Genomic DNA, 24997 nt, shown 5'->3' on the forward strand with positions numbered 1-24997 from the left:
TGCGTAAAACCTGAGAACACGAGAGTTTAATCATTGCGCTTGGGTTTGGAGAGGTCATATTAGTCCACACGGTACATGCACGCACAGTGACAGTCAACCATAATTGGTCCCTTGCCAGTAGATTAATATGCATTCCCACTCTATTAAAATGGCCTTTCTTACAGACGCTCCAGAGAACTAATTAAACTGATGCCATTTTGGAGAGCTCAGGATTCAAGGATAAAACTACTTTGATATAAGAGGCTGGGCTAAGGATGGATAACTCCACTTTGGTGCACTTAACCTTCTCTGACTAGCATTTACTCGGTAAGGGTTACAGGCTGAACTTGCTGTACCTGTTGCTGGTGTAGCGGAGGCTGATGTGAAGATTATATATAACCGAAGGGCCACTGCTGAAGTTTCACCGTGAAAGGTCACATTGAACATGGTCTTTAAAGCGATAAAATCCCCTTGGTAGGATTCCACTCTGCTGTGATCATACATACAACACTCGACCACAAAACAGCAGCTGTGTGTTCGCAACTACTAACAGAGAGAACGAGAAGTTAAAGGTCACTATACTGTAAATGAGTGGTGTAACCAACCTGAAGCCTGAAGGGTATGTGGACGACTCATTTCTTTGTTGTGCTGGTTCTTTTAGAGAGTGAACACTACATAGGGTCTTGTCATATTCGAATAATTTTGTTCTGCAACCCCAACCTTACTTTGCCTTTGCAAATTCACTGTGATATGAATACGGGGAAATAGGCTGGGACACAAAATATCAATTCAGCATTATATCGCTTCCTCTTGCACTAAGATTATTAATACACTGAAGCCAGATAGAGATATGTTTATTAAACATGAAAGTCTCTAAACAGATTCCACTGATAATTTGACTTACCAGAGTCACTGCTTCATGACTTCTTGTGGTGTAATCCTCTTTAAAGTTAAATTGCACCGTTTGAAAAGAATTTAGTGAGTCAAAGTTGTATCCTTCCTTTAGGAGTTAGTTAAACATTTGAACTCTAGAGCTGCTCCGCTTTCTGACAGTTCGGCCTGTTGCCAGTAACAATTTAACATCGTAATGATGGCACACATGAACATGGACATGTTGAAGTCAGTGTGTGTGATAAGGAGGAACCAAGCTAGGACTCTAGCGTAATACTATCGTTATTGTGGGCAACATAATCGTGAATCGTATCACGGTACTCTGTGGCTCCCATCCCAACAGGAAAACTCTCAGCAGATCTAAAAAAAAAAAAAAGCAATACCAATTGTTCATCAATGTTGGCATTGTAAGTATCTGCAAACTCTGGGTATCTTGAATTTATATATTTGATATATTATATCAACATATCAATATCAATATAGTATGTTCACCTGGTTCACATAGCTGAGGATGGTGGTGTCCTGACACCTAGGTGAGATGGATGCCAAGTGAGAGACCACTGAGAGTCAACAAAAGCCAGTATTTTAAGCTTAAACATGATTTTACCCTAACAAAGTGTTTTTTGTGCCTAAATCTAACCAGACCATAAACACAGCTTTGTTAGAATTTAAAATTGAAAACAGAAATATAAAGCAACGTTAAGATTCAACATATAGAATGTATGTTATGAAACATACAAATTCAACATGTTCTCAGTTTGCAGAAATGTACAATGCCAACATTTGTTCTGGCATTGGGTTGCTTTGATAAATAATTTGCACATTATCTAATTAATAAACAGCGTCGACTGAATGACTCCTGGATGAACTGCAGGGTGCTCAAGGATCAATACAGTGTGTGTCCGTGATTCAACCTCTCTTAAAGCTAATCTGCTGTAAACACATTCGGCCCACAGATGGCCACTTATTTCAACCTTGATGAACAACAAAGGAAGGATTTTTTAGGGCTTTGGAGAGACAGAAAATGAAATACGAAATCATAAAAACAAACTAACAACATTAAGCTGTACACTGTAAACTGAGAGGGAGTGAAGCAGCAGATGATGGTGCGGATGCACTCAGTCGCTTTGTCCCAGCAGCTCTGCCAATAGCAGAGAAGGAACCGACTGGTGGGAGAATCATAGCCTGAGGGAGGCGGTGGAGGTAGGTTAATCTCCCCTCCAAGTGCTTTCAATAACTGCATGTCAGAGCCTGGCTGTCTTCACCATTTTGTGCAATTTTTTAAAAATATTTTGCGAGTCTTTAAATCTTCCCCTCATGTCAAGTCTTAAAGTTGATATCTCATCCGAGGCCGGACCGTAACTCCTGGTTGAGGTGAACAGATGCAGCTCTGGTGATGAACTGCTCCCGGAAGAACAGCCAGCACAGTAGCTCAGTCCCATTAAACAAAAAAGTACAAGAACGAGACAGAAACAAAACATGACCTGGAGTTGAGATCCACTTTTTCTTCAGCCAAACTACGCAAATGACCAGTTTAAGCTGCCAGAAACAAGATTAACCGCAGCAGCAAAAAAAAGGGAACATACTGTGGCGACTCAGTGTTCTCGTAAATCAGTGGCTAAAGAGAGTCTTCTTGTCAAAGTGACCAAAGAAAAGGCAGACTGTTTTGCTCTGTTCTGTTTGTTTTGTTTTTTGTTTTGTGTTTTTTGGAAACAGAGCTTCCACAAATAGGTTCAACTTCAGTTTACAGCTCCCGGGCAACCAACACCGAGGCCTGAATTGTTTGTCAGGTGGCAACGAAACTTCACCTCTTGAAACAAGAACATCGGTGCTTTGGAGGATGGTGAAAGCAATGGCAACCCGGGACAGTTGCTGAAAAGATCTTGGACACATACAGCAATTATTTACGATCTGTGAAAGAAATCCTAAAATGTCGGAGATTGTGTCAGTTACTTTGAAATTGTTTCGTGGATACAAAAAAACAACACTAATTAACTTTTTCCTTGGTACCAAAAGAGGTATCAACTACTCTAGAAATCAACTACATCTCAAACTAGTCCCTATAATAAAAGCTTTTCATAACCTCGTTTGATGCATTTTCTTCTATTATATCAAGAGTGCATTGATTGTCATTGTTTACATCCAGCACAATTTTACAATTTTACTTTTTTAACATGTTCTGAAATGTACCTCTAAATATACACTGTTGGACTTACTGTAAAAAAAAAAAAAACATGACACAAAGCCATCTATTCCTCACCCTTAAGGTTTAAGAGCACATCATTAAACCACATGTCATGTCCATAATTCAACTCTTTAAGTCGTACTTGATGTGCTGTAAGGTTCCTTGGGATCTTCAGCCTGAAATGTATTTGAGAATAAGATCTGACTCACAGCGTAGTCGTGAGTGCAGCACCTGTTATAGAAACCCACTGGCAACTGTATACCAACAACACACCTTTTTGAAAAGAGGAGGATGAACTCACCTTTGGTTGAGGAGAAAGACCCATACAAATATCAGGACAGGTTGACATTTATCACAGCAGAGCCACAACACCTGAAAAACAGAGTGAAAAGACGTTTTAGACTTCTGTGTAATTTGAGCAAATAGGAGCTAAAAAAAGGAAAACTTTGACATTTCAGGAAATAGGTTCATCTGCATTCTTCCTGGGAGTTAGATGAGAAGACTGCTAGATGATTAAAAGTGCAATCAAATCTGTGTGTTTGCAATGTACTCAATATACAGAAGGCCAGTGGAGAGGTAGATAATTATGAAGGCACTGTTTGAGAAATAGCCATGAATATTTATATGTTGTCATGAAAACTTGTCATAATTAGAATCCATGAGCTGCTCTGCAAACCCTTTTGTACAGCAAGTATTAGGGTAAACCCAATCCCCAAAAAACACTGTTGCTGTACATCCTGATGTTTCACTGTGGACATTCTATTATGCCAATTTGGTAGACATTTAATGGAATTAAGCCAGATCAGGTTCCTATTGGCTAAAGGCAGGATGAAGCAGGTTACACAGGCTGACATCCTGAAGCTGCTTAGTGAAACTCTTCCAGGCAGTTTCTCTGGCCAGGTATCGTACATCAATAAGAACATCAACATATTGACAAGCTGTGGTTATGAAAGAAGTTCCAGCATATCACAGGTTGTCAGTATTGACTGGCGGCTATCAGATTTATAATTAATTCCAGCAGTATCAGTCTGCCACTAATCTGAATGGGAGAGATGCAGAGAACCCTCAGAATAAAAGCTATGAATGGTACATGAGGACAGCCGCAGAGTCAGACAGTAGCATGGGGTGGTGAGGTTCACTTCCTGTTCGGTCAGTGGGCGAGACCACAACAAGGTACTGGCAGACAGAATACAGGACCTCCGGCTGAGTAGCTTCCATGCCTCTCCATCCTTCTTTCGACTCTCCTCACTCTGAGCTCTTTAATTCACTCCCTAGTCCTCTCCTAACTGTGTTAGCTGAGCAGTACAGCTAACACATAAAAGGTCAAAATCAAGGAGAAGCCAGGGACGCCAGATGTTGCAGACATCCAATAAAAGACTACACTACAGCAGCCCTTAGGATGGGGGGTGGGGGGGATCAATACTTAGATGCATTGAGATTCTCTCTTGAAAGTTTTTGATGCATCGATAATTGTTTTATATCACATCATAGCCTGTTGAATGGGAATCAAATGCCCAGAGATTCTCACTCCTTGTGGCCCTTGTAGCTCAACCCACTGCAGCTAAAGGAAAGACAATCACATAAATGAACCACACATACAGTATGAAAACAGAACAGAACATAGACATTGTAAGTTCAATCAGGAAGAATGTCTTCATGCTGTAAATTCTCTCTCTCATTTCCTTTGTCGCGCTTTCAACTCACTCAGCTGATTGAGGGTGGTCACTCTTTCACAGAAACCAATCACATCTTGCCACAACCTCTTTGAGCCAATCATATCATTGCCGTCAAACTTTCATGTGCTTCTTTCTCTGCTGCTGTAAGCTGTCATTTCAGTGTCAAATCAACATGACCCTCCACCCCACATACCTCCAGTTTCCATCACATCACATCCAGGACTCATGGGAACCCTGAGCTTATCAGAAGTCCCGCTCCACTTGTCATCCATCCAGATCTTTAGCCCTTCACCACCAACACCACCACAACCACCGCCAGTGTCTAGATTCTCCTGTGTAGCTCATGGTTTAATTACAACCTTGAAATAATGACATCACATACAGTGTATCTCCTCACATATATCATACATTTTCCTCTTGTGCACTGTCAAAAAAATTACTGTTACTTCATTCAACTTTTCAACCAAGGCTCTCCTAATTAACTGCATTTTGGGTTTTTTGTCAATTTGGTGCAGTCGTTTTCTTCATTTGCTTGTTTTGTGTGTGTGGTGTGTAGTTGCATGTTTTTTTTTCAGCTGCAGAACACTTCGAGCCAAAAGTAAAAAAGAAACAACAAAAAAAAAGGTTCCAAATGATCCTGACATGATATTTTTACCACTGTGCTATCCTCTAATTATGCCTCTGTCTTTGCAACTTCTACAAAGTCATCATAAATAACTAACATTTTCTGGTGCACTGCAGAGACGGAAAAGCACACCCAAAAACTAATTTCCCAGCGAATAGCAAAAAGCTGTCTTGTTGAGAATGTGACGACATTTACAATTCCTGGGAGGCCTGCAAAGGAAAACTGACAGGAGTGCTTGCAAGCAGCGGCCTCGTTCACTGGTATTGCTCGTTCTGCAGGATCTTTTATGTGACACCATTACAGCTCAAGGTTTTGGGGGTTTTTTTGGTTCTTACAAAGGGGGTGATTCAATGCTTTATGAAAAGAACAAAAAATGTGTTCCACAGAGCAAGCACGTACAGACTTAAACTTCCTTTACAAGAGGCCCCAAGGGACAGATTAGTTAGAAACAGCGGCATCTTAGAAAAATGGATCCAACAATCAGTGGCGGCGTTGGGCTGACTCATAATTTATTACCCGTGCACGCCGCACAGTAGCTGCGCCTGTTGGTGTGAGACTCAACACTGGGCATCCGACTCGAAATAGACACAAGAGACTGGAGCTGGGAAAACGATCACATTACAGCATTGTTGGGCCTCTATGAAAGCAAATGGCATATTTGACTGTAGCTCAGTGGTGTTTAATGGTGGGGAGGGTTCTCTTTTTGTTGATAATGGAGCAGTGTCTGATGCTCATGTTTCACTGCCCTGGAAGCACTGCCTTTTAATACAAAGGAACAGCATGCTATCAAAACAGCTTGCTATCAGCTTTCATATCATCTAGAGCCACATGAGTATGACACGGTCCTTGTAGTTTTCTGACTTTAATGAGCAAGAATACATCCACACACAAGGCTAGACTCAAGAGGAGGAGTGGAAAACTTGATTCTTCTATTACTGACTTGAGATGGTCAGTGAAACTCACCCTTACTGTCTCTTACGCTCTGTTTTTTGTCTGTCTGTCTCACACTCACACATATAGCAGTCAGAGGCAGAGAGCTTCCATAAATAGAATGGGAAGTAAGGCAAGTGGCTGGTGGGAGTGGCTTTTACTAGGAATATGATCGATTAAAATGCAATTTGCTCCTCCGCTCAGGCCCTGCACTCCTAAATGACAGCCCCCCACGGTCCAGATGGAAGCTCTGAGGGATCCGAGGAGCCGGCCTGCCCTGCCTGGCTGGCACTACATCTCTAGCAGCCAGACACAGACACACACACACACACACAGACACACACACACACAAATACACATGCTCGCTCAGCCTCCACTCTCAATCCTCAGTCACAGTCTGGTGGGCACCTGGAAAGCGACCAGGCAGAAACATCCAGGCAGCCCCTGCTGGTCTGACAGAAAATCTAGACTTTGTTCTAACATATAGTGTATTTGGGGAAGCTGACATGGCGGTGAGAGGGCAGGTAATGGCAAACAGGAACAGAGTGGTGCACGGCACAAACTGAAGATGAGGCATAAATTCGATTCAGTACTCTCAGGGCACACTGGACCAACACCTGCGTTTACTATCACTGCTGCAAAATACACTGTTTAGACACAACTGCAACATGATGACACTGATTTTGTATAACAAAATCTTCTGGATATTATTGACCATGTTTGTCAGCATACTCTTGGAATGGAAAACCAAACCAGTTACTTCTCCTGGAGGCAGATCCTCTCCTGTCTATCCAAAATCATGATGACTCAAACTCCTTTCACAAGGAGGATTCCACTCAAGTCCCAGATGACGTTGTGTGTAAACACTTTTCTAACCGTCTCCGATCAAGCAGGAGCAAGAAAATGCAGGAAAACGGCCCACATTAAAAGTCGCTGGTAGCTGATGGTGTTATTCCGTAATAAGTTGCATCAACCTTGCCAGCAGGAAATTAAAGCTTTAAAGCCTAGCCTATAGATGTCTCTCCACTGCAATTTTTCCTCAGAGTATATGATTTCAATTAATTTACTTGGCAAAATTAAATCACTCAAAACACTACACTACTACCTTCATTCCTTAGTTTCACGCTAATTAAAACCTACTGTACAGTTCTTTATTTTGAATAAATATTTGTTTAACACACATAGGGTTATTCATAAAAACCTTTGTTTGACTATTTTATCACTGGACCTGAAAAAAATCAATCAAATCAACAGATTTTTAGCAGTTTTACCTTTTTTCAAAAATAAACATCCTAACTTTGGTGTAAAAATGGTATACATTTCCTCCCCCATGTATCTTTATGTGAGTGTATTGATGTCTCAGATGCATGAGATTATCTCTATTCTGGAAAAATAGCATCTTTTGCTGGTTTACACAATTTATAAGAGGAAACCTAATCAGGATAACTACGATGGGATACCGCCGATCGTCGACGGATAAACAATATTTGCAAGGCAAAAATCACTGGGGATCACAATTACTGTACAACAATAACTTGAGCCTGGTTTTATACAATGCAAATAATGAAGATAATCAAGAGCTGCAGCCAAAGCACAGATTCCTGTACATATAGCATGTGAAGCACAGACACAGTGTAACCCCCGGCCCAGAACATGCAGCGTGTGTGTCAGATCACCTGCTTGGAGGAGAGGCTGTGTGAGGAGGGGAAGAGTGAGGGCAGGCAGGACCATATGGGCCCTGGATTTAGCTGGCTGCATGGGGGCCCTTTTTGGGAGATTAGCCCACTGGTAAAGCTGCTGTCACTGATGTATCATGATACAATTTTCTGTAAATATAGTTTGCACTAGCACCCGCCCTACCAAATGAATTGAATCGATTACTTTGCACTGGACATCCTGTGAGAGATGTTTCTGTTTATGAGTAGTTTCATAGCTGTGGCTGAGACACACTTATCGCTATTTGGCAGAAATTTTGGATCCAGATCTATCAGCAGGGGTTCCACTGCAAAAGCATATCACTGACGGAGCAAAAAGATAAACACTATTTTGAAGTGCCAGGGAGGATGTTCTCTGTTACCATAGGAACACATGTAGTAAGTGGTGTTGGTAGTGGAGACTGTACCGCTGAAAACACACTGCGCAGTGGAAGAATTCATGTTTTTTTCATCAGAAACCTGGGCTTGATCAGATACAGAGTCAGCGATCATTTTTTACACACAAATAAAGGTAAAGACACCAATCACTCAAATTTGTCAGGCCTTTCATCTTCCACAATCTCTGGTTGCACTGATTTAATATGATAGCAGACCCAAACCTGCAGCGTTGTCTATTTTTCAATCCTTTCAACAACATTGACCCTGATTATCCTCACTGTCTGTCTGCGGCTATTGGCTTCAGCAGGGCTTGGCTTCAGACCTCTCCAGACTTAGTGGCTGGAGGTTAATTGATACTGACAGATGACATAATGTGAAAGTCATTTGCAGGGAGATCTGGCTTCTTTATCAATGACGCTACTCCTCACACACACAGACAGGAGGGAGGGAGGGAGATAACAGAGGTGATTCTGTCCAGATGCATCTTGCTCCCACATGCACAGTGTTAGAGAGCAGATAACTAAAATCCATGCCAATTATGTAAATTATGTGAATGAACAAAAGTGACATTTACAGTATTATCTGTTATTTTTATTGCTAGCCTGCTTAAATTCAATTTAAAACACTGAAATGATTAAAAGGAATATAGCAATAGCTTGACCTTTACAGAATGCTTTATTGCCAGGAGCTAGATGAGAAGATTGATACAATTTTATTGACTTAACGTTAGATATGAAGCTAGATTAGCATACACACTGAAAGCCAGGGGGAAACAACTAGCCTGGTTATGTCCAACACTAACAAAATCTGACTCGCAGCTCGCTAATTAACAAATGATATCTTGTTTGTTTAATTTGTCCAAAACCCAAAGAGTAAGGTGCTGTGTTGGCCTGTTTCAAGTCTTTAAGCTGAGCAAACCTAACACCCCTGAATCTATCTTCAAGATTAGCACACAGACATGAGAGTGGTCGCCTAAATATCTTCTCATTCATCTCTGGGCAAGAAGGCAAGCACGATTTTTCCAAAAATGTCTCATTTAAGTTTTGCTGGGAGGCTCTTCAACTTCACACCATCATTTATCTGAAGGCTACTGGACCTTTTCTGCCAAGAAACAATCACTTTAGCCGGTGTCTTTTGTCAGTGACTCAGTGACCTTGCATGGCTGATCAGAGGTCCCATGAGTTCACTGCTAATGGGATCAAGGGATAGTGAGGGTAGGGGAGTAGGGGGGTGGAGGGGGTCTTACCGGATTTCAGCGAGAAACAACCAGAATTAAAGCCCCTCTAGGGAGAAAGGAAAAACCATCAGGTCTTTTGTTCTCTCCTCTTTTTACCCACCCAGAGTGGCTGGCTGATTGATATTCTTATGAATGTTAATACTGAAGCACCCCTTCCAAAGCTCACCTTGATTGAATTGATTTTCCTCAAAAAATAATTCAGCCGCAGCATAATGGAAACTAGTAAAAGTGCCTCAAAGGCTGAATTCAATGGTTTTGAAGTGAAAAAGTTTCTGCCGAGATTCCCTCAGTGTGAAAATGACTCTCTGCAGACTGTGGATCCAATTTCTTCAAACTATGGAACAAATTTAATTCAGGTACCTCTGCGTTTGACTTTATGACCTATTGTCTCCTGCTCCATCATCAGACATACAATATTAATTTACCACGGTGCACAGATTAATAAGAAGCTTATTGCTGCTGTTGTAGGAAACCCTTGAAACACTCATTTCAGTTTTCTCTTCTTAATTCATAGTCTTCTTAATGCACAATTCTCTCAAATCCCAACACATGATAAAAACACAATGCCTGATTGTCTATTAGAAAAATAACGCCTTTTGAGAGTTGAGTCAAAGACAAGGCAAAGACAAATGTGGACACTTCCACTTGATATGGTGTTAAAGCAGCAGTCTCCTATTAAGGCTTATGGATTAGCCAGTCGCAACTCTCCCACACACACACACACACACACACACACGCATACACACGCAGCTTTCTCTGGCACAAGCAATGTGTCAAACAATAGTTGTCAAGTCTGCTGTCTGCAACAAAAGATGGAAAGAATTAGAGAAATGGAAATGGTGATTCAACGCTGTTATAAAAACTGGAGCGCAGCATGCTTTGACAGAGTGAAAACCCATTCAGACGGACTTAATGCTCCGTGGAATCTCTTCTCCGCCCCGACCCCCTGTCTGTGGCACTCAGAAATGCAAACAAAAATTCTACTGTATTGTCCATGAGTTTCAGCACACACTCATACACTCGCACACACCCTTCCCTCTGCACCCAGCCTGTCTGGCTTCCTACATTTAAGATTCAATATGTAATTGCTATGTCACCACTGGTTATTGGAATTTGTCTCCAAGCAGTCACTCCTGAGTCAAATAAAAATGAAAATATTCGCACGACGTTAAGGTGACTTCAGGTAAAAGTCATTATTCCATATTGACTTGCCATGCAAAATCTATGCCTGTCAAAAATGAGAAGCGGATGACTTAGATTTTTAAATTGCACAAAAGAGGCTGCAACTCAATATCATGTTCAGAATATTTTGCACATTCAGTGTGTTCCGGTCCTTTTATATTCTCAGCCCCACTTCACCTCACGTCTCCGTTCCTACCCAACAAAGTTACACCATATTGAATTCTCCCAATAGAACGTGCTAGTGCAGACCTTTCTGACATCTATTTAAGCCTTAAGCCATATATCTGAGGCTGGGACACATCCAGGAGCGGTAAATACCCATACAGAGGCAGCAGCACTGCAGCGCTACAGTGGAGATTGGTATTCAGTGTGGCAGCTTCCAAAGTTGAAGCTGCATAAATAGCCCGAACTATTACATAAAGGTAAACAAACCACATGGTGCTGAATCATATCAGCACCGCGCTGCAGCAGGTGGATAAACTGACAAAGGCTGCTCCACTCATCAAACGATATAATAATATGTTTTTGGTTTTATTAGTCTTTGTGGCATAGCGCAGGCTGAACACTGTCAAGATGGAAGCACAAAGAAGAAGACAATGAGAGAGCAGGAGCAGAGAGAAGGCACAGGTAGACAGAAAAATGGGCCAAGCGGCTCAAAGGGAGCCGCTTGGGTGAAGTTTTAGTCTTTCAGTGATGACTTCCTTTGCTGGGTGGCAAAGCGGGCCAAACTGTAGAGTAATGTATGGTAGATGATGTCGCACAGTAGCTGTCAAACTTTTTTGGGGAAAATCTTTGCTCAGATAATGATTGGTAGTTTGGAAAGGCCACACACACAAACACACACACACACACTAAGAACTGTTTAATTCATTCACAGGTCGCTCAGCCAAACATCTCCCCACCACAGCTAGGATGTGACACTCCTGTGTGTTTGCAGGCAGAGAAGTAAACATTACGTCTTTCACTTTTCATTAGTGTTGTACAGTATCAGCTACACAAGCTGCATCCAATTTAAATGGTGTCTGCAGGCTGCCAGAAGAGGGAGAGGCAGTGGGAAGAAGATGGAGGCAGGAACAGCCGAAGAAAAAGATAGAAAGGGAAAAAAAATTCCGGAAAAAAGGAAAGAGGTACAAGAAGGATATGAAATAAGTATGTAGAGAGGGATAAAGGCAGTGTTGATAGGGATTTAGGGAGCAGTAGCGGACATCTTGTGGTTCTCCCACATGAGGGAGTTTTGTGGCAGGCAGTCTGTGCTTGCTGTCAAACAGCATCAACGCTCTCCTTCTCTCTGGAAACAAGAGTTGTGGTTGTTTATCCATTCAAATCCTGGAGGACTGTTCACTCACTGTCAACTCAAACACATTTAAAAGAAATCTGCTGTATTGTTAGATAGTCGGCAATTACTATGCTTGAAAGGCCTGTACTAGTTGATTGCACAAATTATGGCGTATGGGGATGCGACTTTTCCCCCTATATGGTTTTTAGTTTGCAGAGGCACACACAAGTAGATAACTCTGATATATGTTGAGTTTAGCCTCTTTCACTTTACTACGCAATTCATCTATGTACAGTATAATCAAATACCCATACATCTTTAATGCACTTTTACAGCAGTCCACATTAAATGGGTGGTGACTAATACTGGTGCTTCATCCGCAGCCTTCAGTTTGAGACAGGTGTAGTGTGCATTTACGTGTGGACCAAATAGCATGAAAATTCATACTTTATTTAAATCCTCTCGCATAGCTAAAGAATTAACAATCCTTTACCTTCGGTGCTTTTAACTTGCCAGACTGATAAGACATTACACACAGATTCAGAGAGTTTATAGTTCCTCTCCCAGACTCAACTGCACGCCTGAAACTCAAGGACGATCAAAGTTGTTTAAATTTAAGCAGACCGCAAACAAACTTTTCCTCTGGTTAGTCCACATGTTCCATACTGTCCTGCAACTGCAAACAAGCAGTCATGCTTAGAGTAGTGTTATTGTGCCCATGGTATATGACTTTCAATTTTTTTTCCTCTTTGTGATCCAGTCTGACCGCCCGATTCAAAATCCTGCATGTTCCCAACAGGCTAGAATTTAAGCTTTTAGCTCACCAGCAACTGTAGTTTATCAACTACCTCTGCATGTAGTCAGTACATTAAAACATTTCTAGAACTACATATTTCACCGTGACGTATGAATTAATTTCCTGTCGTCCATCCATTGGGATGGCAGCAAGCTAAGCAGGTACTACATCCCTCTCCCCAGCAACACTTCCTTCAGGGGGATCAATAGTTAGATGACATATATGATCTCTGTAGCGTGTTCTTGATCCTACCATCTGGCTCTACTCTGAACTCAGCCGAGATGTCAAGTAAGAATCATTTTCGTTGCCTGCGGTAAGGGTGGCACAGCAGAAGTTAAGGCCTTTCAGTCCATCTTTTCCCCAGGTCTGCATGAGTATCCTTTGAGTGCTCTGGCTTTCTCTTCACAGTCCAAAGGCATACAGGTAAGTAGAAGAGGATACTACAAGTAGCTGCCTCAGGGGATGGACTGATAAAATGCACAGGTTGGATCTCACCTTTCACCCTGACACTCAACATGTTACACTCAGTAAAAGTCTCCATCTTGCCAAATTGCGATGAAAATGGAGAAAGTTGCTTAGCCTCTATGAGGTCATTGGGTGCTTTTTATGCGGCTGACTTCCGACCTCCCTGAACCAGGTGTCACAGCAAGTAAACAAACTGAAATATTGTGTTAAGACCTCGCCTGGAACTCTGATGTGCTAACCCTGAGTCAGACATTGTACACATGAAACAATTTGTGCAGATTTGAGGTTCAAAAAGGTGACTATTTTTGTCCCCTCTCCAGCCAAGACATTCATCATTTATAAGTATTAGCATTTTTGACTGAAAGCTATTCTCAGAGACAGACGTGGAATCACAATGCGCAAAAAAAGCCTAAAAAATCCTGAGTTTTTCTCCACTGCCTGTAGCCACATAGTTCTGCTGTTGTTCACCGGCTGATTTGGAGTGCATGATTCATTTTAGCTCGAGCACCGATCATGTTGCTGCTGAAGTTCGGACATATGGTGGCAGCCGTCTGTAACAGTTCGCTGATGAATGCTTCCAGCAGATTTGGTTTTGGACAACAACTTTTCCTGCTCTGACACATGGCAGGGTGAGGTTACCAGGGTAAACATAAACTGATTATAAAAGAAAAGAAGAGATTTGATTCTTCATTTGCATGTAAACCCACAGCTCCAACGCTCAGCTTAGATGACACAGTCTCACTCCGGTTCAGGGCTGCACAAATTCGGCTGTGGCTAATTTATCTCCGACTCATTTTCTCCAGGCTTTTAAACAACAGGGAAGCAGAACAAAAGTCTGTCATGTGTGATGTACAGTACACTAAAGCAGACTTAGCCTCTGGAAAAAACTGCCTCCATTTACTCCAGCAAGTAGGGGATAAAACGCAGCCCGCACCACTTAATTTATGATAGAGAGTAAATTAATGGGTGCTGACAAGCTCAATAATTTTTCAGAGGCAACAGATAACAGTTATAATTATCAGCCGCAGAATTAAATAGTCAGTGGAGAAACAGTGGGCACTTACGGCGCGTGTGAATGTGTGTGTGGGTATGTTCGCTCTCGTCTGTTGGCCAAAGCTGGGCCCATTAATGGCGGACCTTGAGTGTTAATGTGATATTGTTTGGTTTATTACAGTCCAGTGTCTGCCAGGAACCTGACTACACAGAGCTGATTTCATGCCAGCTCTCTCCCCAGCTCTCTCCCTCTCTCGGCCTCTGCTGCTTGACAAAAACATATTACATCTACAATCTCTTTCCTGAACAAACTGTATCGCCAGAGCTCAGCAAGGAGCTACATTGAACGCCCCAGTGCGACGAATCAACCGTTTCTGCATTATGATCCATTACCCCCACTCTTTTAAGGCAGCAGTAATCAATGGTCGGCCTTCTGCATTTCAAGCTCAGCCATGTTGACAGCTTTTAAAAGGCTTTCAAGTGAGCGAGATTCATATAGAGGGAGCCACAAACAACAGGAGATACAAAGTAAGTATGAGGGAGCTCATCATCAAAACAAGCCTGTGTATCGTCTCTGGCATATGCCCGACTTCATTAGGGGCTTGCATGCTGCTTAGCACACACTCTGACAGGCTGAAACCATAAACAACATAGAAGAAATGGACTATTTCTGTGCACTGTGGGCAAGCCAGGCCATTTACACAGGAAAACACACCACCTCTTTGGATAGCTTGTGTTACATCTCTCCCTCTTATGTGTGTGTCTGTTGCTCTATTAGTCAAAGAGGAGAGATTGTGGAGAGCACAGCTGCCCTCTATGGGTGTGAAAACATTCCAACACACTGGCAAAGAGGCAGCTCGGATTTTCTTCTGCTACTGCTGCATCATGGCTGGAAGAAACAGAGAGGTGCTATTGTTGGCGCTCAGGTGTTTAACACTAATTAGTCAGCTTATCTTGCAAATGTTGCAGAGTCATCAAACACGGTTCCAGCAGCGTGGAACAGAAGGGGGATTTCTCAGTGTAGTACAACATATTTTGCTTGCCAGGGATGTGAGGCAGCTGACTTGCGTTCACATTTTTTATGCTTGTGGAATACACTCTGAACCGCAGACACACACAGCTCTAGTATCTGCAGATCCAAATTCCATGCTTTTGCATGCCAAGTTCAATACAGCGCAAGGAAAGGCAGTGTTTGTCTTTGCTTTGTCCTTGCTGCCCCATGCTGAGGACACAAACCATAAAAAACAAGGTGAAACACATAGAGCTGGTCTGCTAATAGATTTTATAGAATGAGCCTGAAACAAATGGCTCCCTGTGTACTGACTGAGCTTTAAAGAGCCAAAGGAGGCAGCAGTTCATATTTCTATGTCAGTTGGCTTCTCTGCATCACAGGGACCCCTGTAGATCCAGGAAGCATGTAGCTCTAGAGGGAGGCTGTGTACGAATCCACCCAGCCACTAAGCGGTCTTTCCCCTGATCATACAGTACACGCTGTGAAGTGTAATCCTGCAAAGACCTGAGAGGATGAAAGGAATGTATGACTCCTCCATTTCTGAAATTATTCATAACCCTGTTAGAGCGGGTCACCTACTGGTTTTCAGAGAAAACAGGATGTTCTTACCAGGAAAAAACAGAAACTAACAATGCAGGAATGTGACAATAGCTACTACTGAACTTAGTATCACAGCAGTTCATCAAATACTGATGACATTTAGTCAATAAGATTCACATAGATGGGCAAGAATTGAACCCATGTCTGTCAACACAAGTTTAAATTAAAATATGTATCTTTGTACATGAACATAGAACCAAAATCTAAATCTTTCCCTACTCTTAACCAAAATGAAAATTACAATCAAAATTTTGTGATAGATTCACATGCTGAAAATATATCTGTTGTATTGTCAGAAATGCATAATGGTAAAAATGTTTATGTTTTAATTAGTGTATAATCATCTGAAACTGGGAATCATTGTGTTTTCGTTGTCTCTAGGGGAGTGTGAAGGGGTATTTTATACACAGTTACATGCCACTAAATCCCACAAACATGCTTACAATGAATGCAATACCAATGATTATAAATATATATGGCATACATAAGAATACAATTAACAGCTTTGTTTTGGTGCGTAAAATATAAGTTGTCCAGTGAGTGATTCAAGTGAGAATAAGAAGAAGCACCCAAGACTGAAGTTATCTTCACCTGACAGCGCTATAACACATTTTGGCACTTTGGCACTTCACTAGACCACTTTGCATATCGAGCAGAGCAGAAATGAAGCAAATTCCCTCTGCCTGTGTCAGGTAGACTGCATAACTCCCCCATTAGAGTTGCAGGAGTCAGGTGATGGAGCGAGGGCCTGCCTTGGCTGCTGCTCCACCTGCCCCGTCATCCATGGCAAAGATCTAGCACAGGCCGGAGAAAAGCCGAGCCTCTCTTCAGGGAGAGCAGGGATGTGAGCAGAGATCACTGCAGCGTGTAGTGAGGCTAAGAGCTGTGGGCAGAGCAGCTACTCAGACTGTTACACCAGTTACTGCAACAACATGCTCTATTATACCGGACTGCAGACCTTTGGCTGCCAGACAACATTACACACATTGTGGCAACACTTACAGTAACACTGAGAGAAAACACACTGCATCAATAATAATGAATTACTCACTCACTCACTCACTCACTCATGCAAACACTGTGTCGTTTGCTAAGTCGCTCACCCACACACTCTGCTAAGTCACTTGCTCAGGCACTTGCCCGCTTGCTCATTCACGGGCTCGCTCAGTCGTACACTCGCTCAGCATTTCTCTAATTCATGCACCGAAAAACACGGGCACACAAATAAATGCAAACACACACGTGATATCTACAGTATCTGCATAGCACAGTGGATTACAGATACAAGCAACAGACACAGATACAAAAACACATTAGTAAACACAGAGAGAAAGCAGCGCAGCATGTGTAACCGCATGTGCACTACAAGCACACATCATCATACGGCTGAATATTATTCAATTCAACAAGGTGACACTGTCACGAACAGTTTAATCACCACCGTACAGGAATTTAAAGATCTGCGTAGAAGCCCATCATTGACACTTAATATTTACTTAGTCTTTCTTTCATTCCACGTCAATACTGTATGTAAGCTGAATACTTTTACATTGCTTGTAACAATGTCTATACACCTTGGTTGATTTTGACTATCAAAGAAAAGGGACATTGTCTGCTTGCATTAGTCCATAAATCCCACTAAATGATCAAGCCAAACGATTTCTTTTTTTTCCCAGGTAGTTAACATTTTAAACAATTTAAAAAATTATTTGCTAAAGCGTCAGGGCAATGTGGTTTTAAGCAAACAACACTCAAACCAGTGACTAGTTTCAGTTGTGGACTATTTGCTGGTCAACTGAGTGTATCTAGCAGCTGAACAATGTATTGTCTGCAGTATCAGCTTAAAATAGACTATGGCCACATCATGTTTACCCCTACCCATTGTTTGTTGAGTTCCCCTTTCCCCCTTCGAACAGAGTTACAATGGGTTGTGGTTGAAATCCCCCCGATGAAATCGGACAACCCTTCAAGGCTCTTAGACGTCATCAGTTATCATGAGTGTTTTTTATGTAAACAGATGCAACCAGACATTTCCAATATGCCATCTTCAGCTGTGGTGATTGCCGAAGCAATCCTAGCATTATTACCATGTTATTTGCAATGCATCTTATGGAGATAGAAAAGACTGAGTGCCTGTAATTCATTTACAACTTCTAGCTATCAATCAAGTCATCAAAAAAAAGGAACACTGATTTATTACGTGGCCTGTAGTGGTGTTTTTTAGGCTAACATTAGGTAACAAAGCTCCTATCCTGCCAGTCTGCACTGATATTAGAGGAGTGGTGACAAATGCAGCAACTTCACTACCGGACATTACTTAAATGTCAGGCCTCATATTTAGTTACGTTTTGGGCATCGGATGCAACGCTGAAATACATCAAAATGTGGGCCTGTCATACACAACAGTAACAGTAACTCATAACCCTCAATTTGAATTGCACCGCTGAAAAACTTCTGTTTGGAGGGCCATGTAGTCCGAACACTATTTATACAGGTTACCTCAGCCTTTGGCTACACATTGTTTCAATGCACGACTCACCAAGATGAGTGACAAGCAGTTGGATGGGAATGTGACCCACTAAGGCAAAGAGGGGACTAACAGCAAACTTTAAGTAGGCCGACAGAAGAACCCTGCATTTAATATATTTATAGCCCTTCTTTCTGTTGTATCATGTAACTAATGCTGTTGGAATTGTCCCATTTTCCATTCTAGGATCATTTAAGTATTATGTTTTACTATCTCTTATCAGGACATCTTATTTTTCTGTCTGGCAGCGGCAACTATTCTCTGACATGTGTTCACATCGCTTTAACATCTAGAAAGGAACGCTGGATGTGTGTCCACTCATTGCTTGTTTGTGCGTTCATCTATATGTCACTCAGGCTCAGACACCTCAGGCCAGGTGGTGATAAACCTTGGATGAGTGATGTATCTCACAACAAGAATTATATTTAAAGATCAAATATATATAAAGAAGAGTTTCCATTTCAGTGGTATATCAACTGTTCAGCTATCACTGTACACCACATGATTCCCACAATTTCCTTAAAACTGTTTTCCCTACACGGCTGATGTTTAATGCTAACGTTCGGTTTCTGATGTTCATGACCTGTTTTTTGCTTCTTTGTCTTCATTATCCTAATCCAGGATTTAATAGGAAAAAAATTACCTTTTCATTTATAGAAAGATTGCAATCCCAAACTTTTTAAATCACTCACATATCATCTAATGTAACCATGGTTAATGCAACAGCCAGTATCTTAAATAATAAAAACAATAACCCTGGGCTCTGCGGCAGAGTAGAAAGGCCTGCACTGCATTACTTCTATAAAAACATACATATAATTTACTATATTTTTCTTCTTGAAATATGCAGAGGCCTGTTCCAAGTTCAACAGCAGAAGTATGTCCTCAGAGGAAACCAGTGGCTAAAATAACAGTTATAATATCTGGCTTGAAGGGGTCAAAACAGTCATGCTGCAAATGTTTCACTGCCTCTTGACCACTAAAACATTTTCATACCTTTCCACATTTCCATATTTCATAACTTGTGCCTGTGTGGGTGATTAAATTCCACACTTTTCTACATTTGAGCTTAAAAGTATGATCTGTAAATTGTAGGCACTGAGGCAGCATCTGCAATATTAAAAACCATCCATTTGCACAGATGTCCTCAACATTTATTCAATATTTTAATGAGCTCAGAACTACAAACTATAAAAATAACATTTTAATATCTGATATTTAGAGCCATTACCCTTATGCAATATCTGCACATATTTGTTCGTAACAGAAACTGGTTGGAGATCTGAGTCCCTGCATCACTTAACACAAATTCTGGTAAATTACCATGAGTCTTTCTGAGCAATAAACTAGAATTATTTTTAAGACAACAATAATGTCAGAATATTTGCTATGCTTTAGATGCTTAAGCAGATTCAAACAGAAAGCCAAATCTCACAGGTTTTTCTTACAATTTACAAGAACTTATGTAAGGATACCATATCTTTTTCTTCCCCTTCTCTGATACCTTTATCTCTGGTTATCTAGTCTATCTTTCCTCTCTACGTTAATCCAATGAACACCTGTGCAATAAATGTTCTATCACATATTTGCAGCTGATGAACGCTGCCTTTGCTAAGATCGTCCAGATGGCGGAGATCTTGAATGGTTTTCCAAAACAAATTCCGGGTGAATGATTTGCAACCTGTTAGCCCATCTTGCCCTATCACACAACACCAGAGCGAATTCAAAAGACAATTTAGCTTTACATGCATATTAGACAGGGGATATGGGTTTAAACCTGTTGAGCCGCCAGATGTCTTGAACGTGTGAAGAGGGATTGCAGGGCCCGGCTGTTCATGAGCATACACAGGAGCAGGTGGATGGAGTAGTTTGCATTCAATTTCAATGATGATTGAGATAAATGAATCACTCGTTTGGGTTTCAACCATGATTGCTGGTAAAATATGTGACCATTTGATCTTAAAATCTCACTGGAAAAACAAATCAACTGTGGATATGTTGAGTTGCTGATACAATACATTTGATGCTGACTGCAAAATTCAATTGATCACTGTCTCTTACCCTTGGAAAGCTGGTTACTGACAGTATAAAGCGGCAATATTCAATATCATTATAACCTTTACCAAAAAGGTAATTTTTGGTCCGTTTGTTTGTTGATTGGTTGGTTAGTTTGTCAGCGTGATTACACAAAAACTACTAAATGGACTTCCAATGCATAAATGGGCCTCTATCCAGAATAGACCCCATTGATGTTTGATGTGGAGGCCTATAAACGGATAGATCCAGGAACTTCTTCTCACTTTGTTTAATTATGCGTCAAGGGCCTTTTAAAAAAAATAAATCATTAATTTCTCAGGGAAAGATGTATGGATATTGATGCAAAAAAATCAGGCAGATTTAGTTGGCTGGTATCCAGAAGTGAGAAAGTTTGATGAAGTCATCAACTCCATTTTCAGCGACGATAGGCAGCTGTTCAATCAATGTACCAACTATAAAAATATCAGCTTTTTAACTGTAACCTAACTAACAACTTACAGTGTGTCTCAATGCATGCCTGTGTTTGCTTATCTTCAGTTGATCTCAGAACTCACCGGTTCGTAGATTAGAATGAAAGGTTACATTAAAGACTAAGCTACCTCCAGAGCACCAGCAGACCAGCGGAAAGTGGTGGAGACCAAAGCAGGGCTAAATAGACTGCGAATATTGAACTTAAATTCATAGTTTACGTTTAAGGTCACTGACCAAAGCTGCTGTATTTGTCGTCAAAAACACGACTCCAACTGAATGCTAATGTTGTACCATGTCTACTGATATTTACAAGTATACAAATGTGGTTTCAGCTTCTTCTGCTGCTCTGAACAGGCCAAAATCATAAATCAGTGCAGTTTTAATGATTGCAAAGTGGTGTTTTAGACTGCCCACTATTGCCTCTGCATGAACCAGCACTGGTCTAGTCTTGCTCTGATCCAAGTAATGATAAATTCAGGGAGGCACATCCTGAAATAGCAGCCCATAAACATCCCATGCATCACCAAATTCAAACAGGCACCCAGCCAACAGGAATGCAGGTGAAAGTAACTGTGGGCATTTCATGGGAGTGCATACAGGCGAGGTAAATCATTGGTTGCTACAAGCCTCACTCACTCCACCTCATTAGCAATGGATGGATGGAGCTTCAGAGCCAAGGAGCTGTTGAGACTTTACCTGGCCCCAAGCAGGCAAAAGCACAAATTAAAAACCTTCAATTATGACCTGATACATCTGAGTGTGGGGAGTTGTAGATTTCCTGGCAAGTAGGTTTAAATATTCAAATATATGAGAGCATGCAGACTAAATGATAATGAACCATGTATACACCATGTATGCAGCATGAAGATTAATTTGGGTGGTGTCAGTCCTGTACGTTTGCCTGCCAGTTACAGAGCACTTGGCTATGACTGCTCCCCATCAATGACTCAGTTACTGTCATACATCATCAAGCCTTGACTCGTGTCAGTCTAGTGCAGAGGCATACTAAGCAATAGAGGCAGCCGCTGGACGCCACACATCAGGCCTTTTTTTCAAATACACTAGGGATGGCTGAATCCAGCGTGAAGAACAGTGCTGAAGATAAAGCTCACAGTTAAAATGCCTCCTTTTTGGCACCAAGGCTGTTAATCCAAATTAACTCCACCAAGGCTTTCCTAACACTGCTACACCTGTCAGTTTGGCCTGGGCCCTAAGCTGAGAAGCAACATTACAATCATCAGACCTCCACAGGAGAGGAAATTACTCAGGAAAGTGTTAGGGATTATTAAAAGAAACTAAAGCATTTCCAGAATTTTTTGAAAAAAATAAATCTTAACCAGAATCTCCCAGGGGCATTTTAATATTCTTAAAATGTGTCTTCCTTCTGTTCTGAAATTGCTTTTTGAAACAAGTTATGTTAATACATAAATCCTTACATCCAAACAGATCATTTTACCTCTATGAGGAGCTCCCTTTTTACAAAATACCTGCGAAACCTCGAAGTAATACCATACAGAACATAGAAATCTTTACTGACATAGAGCAGAAAAAATTAGATGGAGAAAATGGAGCGTGATAAAGAAATCAACAGTAAGAGTGATAGTATGGAATGGGAAACGTGACGGCAGGGAAGTCACATCTACTGTGCAGGATGAGAGCAAATCCTTGCACTGTGTTAAGGAAAAAAAATCCCTGCGCAGAAAGATTTCATCTTAGCAAGATATGTAATTTTCAACTCGATCACCTCCCATATGCTGGCAGCAGTTGATAGTGCGGCTATGGCAACAAGCGAGGGGAAGGGTTAAAGGACAGAGATGATGGAGGAGAGATGACAGACGCAGGACACATATAAAAGGGACAGCGGAGGTGTGAGACTGTCACACACATTCGCAGCGTATTTGCAATCGAGTAAAGGAAAGATGTCACTGAGCAGATGATCAATTCAGATTACAGTAACTGAATAAAAATGATGGAAAAAAACATGGCAGACTGAAATAATGTTAATATAAAATATAAACAGTTTCATACCGTGCACTACAAAGGAACACCACAAAAGAAGTGCAATACCATGATTTTCACATACATTTTATTAATGAACAATATGGTGGTATGTGGTATAATGGCTTACAATTTCCCAGTTGCAGTTTGTATTTAAGTAAGGCTGCTTTACTTTACTGCCAGAATGGGATTTGCTTACTCTGGGCGTGGCAGGTCATGTTGTCCCTTGCAACTTTTTGCAAGCAACAAAACCCTTTAGAACACAAAAATACAACATCTAATCTAATGGAGCATCTGATGCATCAGCCCATCAATGTGAAACTTGTTGAAAAAAACAATGAGGGGTCTGCTGCCGGTGAAACAGCATGCGCTCTGGCTGAACAGACGTTAAGAGAGAGACGTTAAGTGGACTAAATCTAAAGAAGCTCTTCGCTGGGTATATTGTGGAGGAGATGTTACAAATGTCCACAACTGAAACATCGTCACTTTGACGCATTATAGAAAAAAATACCCCTGAAGAGTAATGTCAAGCTGCCACAGACAAAGACGTTTGCGAGCTGCCTTGAGAGAGAACATGCAGTGATGGAATCTAATTTAAAGGCCAGACTTACTGAGGTAGACTTTGTTTCCACCCCAGCTGATATCTGGAGAATGAACAACAGAATCATCAATCGACCAATGGATATATCTGTCGAGTTCTAACTATGACACATAATATAAGTTCAGATCTGAGTCTGTGCCCTGAGGAGCAGTGCACTCTGTCTGTGAGTCTTAGTTGGCCTCAGTTATGATTGAAAGTAGTCATCAAAACTAAGTAGCTGATTTGTCATTGTTTTTGCACCTGCATCCATATTTTTTTTTGCTTACTTGCTAACTTACACGTGGACTAGACACAGAACAAGATAAGCATTAATTTATAGTAGTGATTTGTCTAGCTGGTGAGTTTACATCCAATCACTCTCTTTTAGGTCTGGTCTGGTCTCCAAGGGAGGAAAAAATCTGCTCTTTAGCTGCAAAATGCTTGAGTATGTTTACCAGCTAGCTGCATACTTTGTCTGTCTGCCATTTGGTGTTGGGCAGGTACTGTAGAGTGGCACTTATTGGAGCTTCTACACTGAAAGCAGCTGCCTGCTGTAGCTGAAAATGACACTGATGAAAGCAGCGAGACAGAATCAAAACAGTAGAGCTGAAGGCCAGAAAACCAAAACAATGAGGACAAAAAGACTGAGCCAGTCAAAAGACTGTTGCGTTACATTGCATGTAGTAATTTGACGAATACAGTGTATATATCTTTTAGAATAATATTGTGTTAATTACTCTGAACTGCCAATAATATAGGAATCTAAATGTTATGGGAAACATTAGTAGCCATTTACTGAAAAAAAATTATCATTTGAGATCATTTTTATGAGATTCTTATTTAATCAAATGAACCTTTGCAAGTCACTGCCTTTAGCTCTTGTACTGACTAATCCCATATCACATAAACACATACAAATATCAATATAGAAGTATATTGTATACTGTAGTTCTGCTTTGAGTTCCGATATTGATACATGAGTATCAAAATATATATTTTTTAATTAAAACATGCTTGCACTCTAAATTTGAATCAAACTGATTATTTATAACTGTTTTCCAATATTCGAGTGTGTGACTTTTTTTTGCCCAAGCAGTGTGTGACAGTCAATAATTCAATTAGTTGGTTGACAGAATGATAAGTAAATTATAATCAATATCAATGTCATGCAGCCTTAATCTAACATGAAGGGAAAGGGCCCGCCAGAGTCGTCTGATGTGGAATGAGAAAGAAAAATGGAAATGGTACCACTCTATATTAAAAATCAATATTCATAATTCTGACTGTCCTGTCCTCCCTAATTAAAAACTGATATGATTTGTAAATGATTACTGTCTAAATGTTATTCAGCTCTGCATGTCACTGCAGCTGGCACACCCTCAAAAACGTTGTCGGATAATCACTACACTCTATATCTAGACAGATCTGCTTTGTCAGTGTCCTG

The 24997-nt window shown here is 41.0% G+C and overlaps 1 protein-coding gene across 10 annotated transcripts in view; it reads right to left on the bottom strand.

Annotated features, from left to right (window-relative positions):
- arvcfb (ARVCF delta catenin family member b) overlaps positions 1-24997 on the bottom strand; it is a 223693-nt gene that overhangs the window by 170939 nt on the left and 27757 nt on the right. For all 10 annotated transcript variants that reach the window (XM_030418249.1, XM_030418250.1, XM_030418243.1 and 7 more), the window contains exon 2: positions 3357-3427. The gene's annotated coding sequence lies outside the window, so the exon portion shown is untranslated. The remainder of the gene's footprint in view (positions 1-3356; positions 3428-24997) is intronic.

Source organism: Sparus aurata, chromosome 5 (assembly GCF_900880675.1).
Source record: "Sparus aurata chromosome 5, fSpaAur1.1, whole genome shotgun sequence".
NCBI classification, from domain to species: Eukaryota; Metazoa; Chordata; class Actinopteri; order Spariformes; family Sparidae; genus Sparus; species Sparus aurata.